This window comes from Phaethon aethereus (genome assembly GCF_964289735.1).
Source record: "Phaethon aethereus genome assembly, chromosome: 3".
NCBI classification, from domain to species: Eukaryota; Metazoa; Chordata; class Aves; order Phaethontiformes; family Phaethontidae; genus Phaethon; species Phaethon aethereus.
Genome location: NC_138576.1, coordinates 47,336,889 through 47,343,069, shown reverse-complemented (window position 1 = coordinate 47,343,069; position 6,181 = coordinate 47,336,889).

Sequence of the window (6,181 nt, the reverse complement as noted above, 5' to 3'; positions counted from 1 at the left end):
ATTGATTTTTATCCTATCCACAGCTGTCTCATCTGGCACTCACTTCTGCAGCTATTAAAGGCAGGGGAGAGACATAAAAGGCCCTTTCGGAGGAAAGCTGCTTTTGAATTGACCTTTGTACATGTCCTTGCAAACCAAGAAGTGAATTCACAGTGTGCATCATTGGAAATTATTAAACTTAGGTTTTGAAAAGAACTGTATGTTTCGGGGGCATGTCTCTGCTTCTCTTTTCTTAAAATCGCTGCTTCCAAGACAGCCCTGAGAAGGGTGTTCAGTCCTGAAAGAGCGCAGTGCCAAGAGGAACCTGGTGCTTGCCCAGGATGGACTCTCACTCATTTCAAGAGTGGTAGAAAAATGCCGGATTGTTGTCAACATTTAATACACAAGATTTCTAGCACTAGGATGTGATCAAGCAATATTATTAGGACCTTGCCAGCTAATACAGAAAATTGGTGGAAAAAAAAATTCTGTTGAAAAATCTAATGTTCTTGAGAGATGTTCACAGTTTTGGTGTTCACCACACTGTGGGTTTATCTGCATCATATTCTCTTCTCAGACCACTTTCTCATATCTCAGGATTTCACTTATCACTTTATTGGGTGAAGATAATGTTTCTCTAGCACCAGAGGTCTTATGTCTATGGTTTTCTTGTTATTCAGAGACCCGATCAATCTGAAACACTTAGGATACACCTCCTTACACTTGCAGTTAGCTGCCGTCTTGTTGTCCCATCCCAAATGGGCCTCTTATTCATTTATTTGCAGCACTGTGGAGGTCAGGCTTTGTGATCCCATCCCATGATCTGCCAACCCACTGCAGGATCCATGACACAGAAAAGAAGAAAACATCTTCCACCCATGGAAAGCTAGGCTGCACATTCCCAAACTCTGGATCAAGGTACTGCCCGCTCTTCTCCTGCCATCATGTGGCATCTGCCAGTCCCATTGGGTCTCACATATACAGAAAAAGGAGTTTAAGGGGTTTGAAATCACTATTCATAGTGAAAAGCCAAAGCTCTACATAGAAAATGCATCATAAAACATTTGTGATGATGTTATTGTAACCATAGTAGTCTAAGGGAATAGTCAAGATAAACTTTGTAAGTGGAGGAAATGTCATCATTAAACCCTACAGGATAGCTGCACGATGCTAAGTTTTCAACATGTAACAGTTTGTTCAGATCTGAAAAGGTTGTCTACTTTTCCCAGATGTATGAATTTGTCTATCAAAAGTCTTATCTCTACCTACAGGCCTTATAAATAAACAAACAAACAAACAAATTAACAGTCTGCACACAAGGTGGCTTATCAGGTATTACCAAAATATGGTCCTGCTAAGTAGACGTTTGTTAACTCACTGTTCCAGTCTGTGCCTCCATGTGTCACCTTTGCTTCTGAGTTACAACTGTCACTTTACAGATTTCAGCTCTTTTTGTTCTTTTTTTTTTTTTTTCATCTCCTTGCTTGGCCTTTTGAATCAAAGCAGATCATTACGTGCAAGTTCTTCCTGCAAAGGAGATTTGGGGGGGGGGGTGGAACGACACTGATAAAATAGTTTACAGTTCAGCATTTTTCTCACCTTTTCCATATTGCTTTCTGAATCTGAAAGAATTGATGTATTTCAAAGGCATCTGTGTAAATATTCAATACTTTTATTTACTAGCTACTAAATTCCCTATGTTAATGAATCATAGAATCATAGAATAGTTTGGGTTGGAAGGGACCTTTAAAGGTCATTTAGTCCAACTCCACTGCAATGAGCAGGGACATCTTTAACTAGATCAGGTTGCTCAGAGAAAGTCCATAAATATTAAATTCTTTCATATTTTGGAGGATCTGATCTTGCTTATGTTGTTTCCCATACAACTAGAATAAGAAAGTCATTAGAAAATAAACACAGCTTAGTGATATGGGGGAAAAAAGAAAGATATTGCAATCCTGTTGAATTTTAAATAGCGCTCTCTAAAAGCTGAAAAGTAGGTCTTTCAGTTGAAATAGTACTGATGAAGAAAATCTGGATCTGAATGAAGACTGTTTTGTGGGTCTATGGAAAATCTGTAGAAGGTCATGCAAAGGCAAAGTATTGCTGGAACCAAACTGGAACACTGAGTCTATCCCGCTAGTGATATGTATTTTCTGTGTATTTTTGCCACTACATCATCACACATAACTAGAAGCTACACAAAAACTATAATTTGAAAAAGTTTCTTTCAAGATACTTACTTGCAACCTGGTGAGTAGTATCTATGTATAGATAAAGGGTACACTCATACCTCCAGATTATTTTTTTCATTATTTATTTTGCATGTAACACTTGTTTAAAATGCAGCATTATTGATCAGGTCTATTAACATTGTGCTGCAACTATCGTCCAGTTCAGCATTTCAAGCTTTTACTGTATTTAAAATTATGGTAATAGGTTGAGGGGGAAAATATTCAGTGATTAAATCAGAGTGCTCCAGCTGAGAGTTTCCAAACCATCGGGAAGCCAGCCTTGACCGTACTCCATGGCACTGCGGACCTGAAACTATTTCCAGAAAATTAAATGTCAAAGCTTTGGGATTTTATAACTTATCACCTGTTACATACATTGTGATGACTACTGTAATCCCACCATCCAGTTTAAAACTCTGGCTGCAGGAGCTAACTGGATGCATAAGTGAAATTGGATAGCTTAGAGTCAGTAACGGTATGATATATACAGCATTCCCCATCCAGTAAAAGCACTTAACAGACTTATTGCATTTTAACCATGTGGATAGTCTCACAGAAGTCAAGGTAGGTGCGTGACTCTGTGATTTCCCATACCAGGGCCCAAACCTTCTGTCCAGATGCCACTACCATCTGGAGCTGAAGTTATAGGACATACTCAAAGGTACGTGCAGAGGGAGAAGAGGAAGAGAGGATTTCTGTGAGCAGTTCCTAGCAGGTAAATGTTTGGAAATAGTCATAGACATAATTAGCACTCAAGAGGTGACCTTGCTGAGGAATACAATAGGAAGATTGTTCTTACCTTCAGAAGTATTTCATGGAGCTGGATTTCAAAGTGCTGAGTATGTATGTATGTATTTGGGCCATGATCATCTATCATGGCCATGCTGCTGTCAAGCAGTAGTGTCTTCTGTCTCTCGTGCTCTCTGCCAGCTCCTTCCTACCTTGAAAGAAAATCAGTATCACCTGTGTGGCCCTTCAAAGGGAAACATCACCTTCCAAATCTACAACAATCTCAGTAATGCAGTGATTCCTTGCCCAATTATCTGTTACCACAGGTCCAAGGACCCCCTGTTACCACAGGACCTGGACCCCCCCATTCCAACTGAGCAGGTTGCAACCACATTAGGTCTCAAACCAGACTTTTTAATGTTTTGTCTTCAGTTTTGCAGGACTCTGTGGAACAGAAAATGAGTTTCTGTAACATCACTAGCAAAACTAGAAAAATAGAAGGAACTGACATGCTGCATGAGTTTTCTTAAATTGTTTGCTCATTCCAAAAAGGCTGTGAGTTTCATAAAATAACTCGATTTTTTTGTGTATTTTGTTCCATTATTTTTTTCTAATTATCACTGCTCTCTTGCCTTCCCACCCAGGAGGTACTGGCCAGTCCTCATTTTGTTCACATGCTCTTTGCCACTGTACACACTGCTGTGGCATGAGCTCTTTGCTCACACACTGTGAAAGAGGACAGACTGTGTCCAAGTATGTATTGTCTCGCTGCAGTATATTCCAATTTGCCATACTTTATCATGGTGATAGTTGTCACAGCTGTATAGCAGTAAAAATATAGAAGTGCAGATCTTCTGCATCAGATCTGCGGCCATGAAGAACAGCAAATTCAGAGTAATCTTTTTCTTGTCCAAGAGAGACACTTTCATACATAAACTACGTTTCTTCCAGGAGTCCCCCTGGAAAAGGTTCCCTGGTTGCACTGTGGAGGGGTCAAGTCATCTGGAGATACATATTCAGGCTACAGTTAGTGGCTGTGGGACAGTACTGGTAGTAAATCACTAAGTACAATAGATAGATAGGCAGACAGACAGACAGAGAAGTAGAAGATGCCTTTTAACATGGACCATACCACACTATCATAGGTGGTTACCTTCTCCATTGCTCTACGGAAGGTGATGAAGTTGAAGGGACCATTAGTTACCATTGTACTTTACCATTTCAATGGATGTAATTAGAATTAATCCCCAAAACTTGTAGGATCTACATCAGACAAGGCACCTGATACTGAAGGAAGCTCTAGTTTTGTCTTTATGCAGATTGACTTCATACTGCTGAACCTTTATCATATTGGTAACAAGGACCCATGCCTGTGCTTGATGCTAAATTAAAAAAAAAATGATAACTTTTTTCTCTGTTTGGATGTGAGATAATAAAACACATTTCTTAATTGGCTGTCCTACCCTACAAACTGAAAAGAAGCACATCTGAAAGTAACCCATAGCTGTACAAACTGTTTGGGCCAATAGCTTCAGCCTCAGCTTAAGCTTTGAACTTCTTTGTTATGTCTTTTTTGTCCAATACTCTATGTAACAGGAAGGATATAAAGTCTGTCATGTTTGTGTTTTGTTTAGGCCATTTGTACTGAAAAGTAAAAAAATATTAAAAGCCTTAGTAAAAGTATTTTTAATAAGGTCTTTAAGACAAAAGTAATGGTTTCTTCCTTTTATCATAAGTATTTTTGACATTTTCATTCAATGAGGTTTTCATTTTAAAGAATTCTTTCCACATGGGATTTGTATAACAATGTCTCTCCACTTCCTTGTTTTCTCGAGCAGTGCAATAAACTTTGCTGGGGGATATTCTCGGAGGTTAATAAATCATGTTACAGATTGTGTATTGATGTCCTTTACCTTTCTGTGGACACAGCCTTTTTGGAAAAATATCTCTTCGTATATTGCAAATACTGCCTTTTCTAAATATACTGTAGTTGAAGCTCTGATTCAGCAGAATACTTACACACCTTTTTCTGACTATTTAATTCACCTGAATTTAGGAGTATGTTTGAATACTTTGACAGGCCTATCTTCTGGTCTTCTGTAGAGAAATGAGAATATCAGAGATACTTCCTTAGCTTTTTGTAAATCACCTCTTGAAGAAAATGTAACTTTATCTTTGTTTTGTGATACGATGTACTGCTTTGTCTCCTGTGTGGTTTGAGATTTGGAGGGGCTTTGGCCAGCTCTGGAGCCATAAGATAAGTGGGAATAATGAGGACACTTAAAACCTGCACCTGTCACTTCAGCAAAGTAGTTGGATAAAGCTGACTTCTGGGCAAAGATACACCTGACCAGATTTCAAGCCATATGTTTTGCTTAAAATGTGGGATCAAAATGGAAGTCTTGCTTGTGAGCCTGGATTTCCAAATTCCTTCACATACAAACACCTCAGAAAAAGATGATTTTGAAGTAGGGCCCATTGTCTAGAAGTTAAAAGCAATGTCACTGATGGGTGGGGAGAGGAGCACAAGTTAGGACAAACAATATTAATTGTCCCAGGCAGACAGCCCTTTCCAGCATGTCTTGAAGCCACCCAGGGGTGGTGAAGGCTTCCTGGGCTTGGAATAACAGAGGTGGGCAGAAGCACTGGGATTTGGCAGGGTTGGGCAGGGAAGGAGCTAGGGTCTGGCGCCCTTCCCTGGGCTCTGGGAAGGGAGCAGAGAAATGCCTTCTCATCCAGTTCAGCCCTCTCCTTTTTAGCTTCACCTCCCAAAATTCATCTCCCTCCCCCTTTCTGTGGCTCAGAAATCATGGCAGAGGGCAGGAGAGAGCAGATAAGACAAAGTAAGGAGGAAAATGTAATTCTTTTGTTTTTGAAGAATCAGAACATGGTCTTCTTGAAAGCATTTTCACTAAGGAAGAGGGAAAATAGAGAGAGAAAATAATTAATAACAAATGTATTCATTTAAACTTGAGGAGGGTTTTTTTCCATTTTTTTCATTAGTGGTGCTTTTAACTTCTGCCATTCATTAGACCAACAGCAAAAGAGAACAAAAGTAACTTGAATAGTCTCATAATCTGCTCTATTTAAATAAATTGGGGTAAAGTCTCACAAACCAGAAAAATTAAATTAAATCCTTGCTTTCAGCTGGAGAAAGAACTAACAGATTCATTCCTGGGATATAAGCCATTTTCTCTAAAGTTTATATGTATAGTCTAAAAATTCAGTAAGCATTAGCG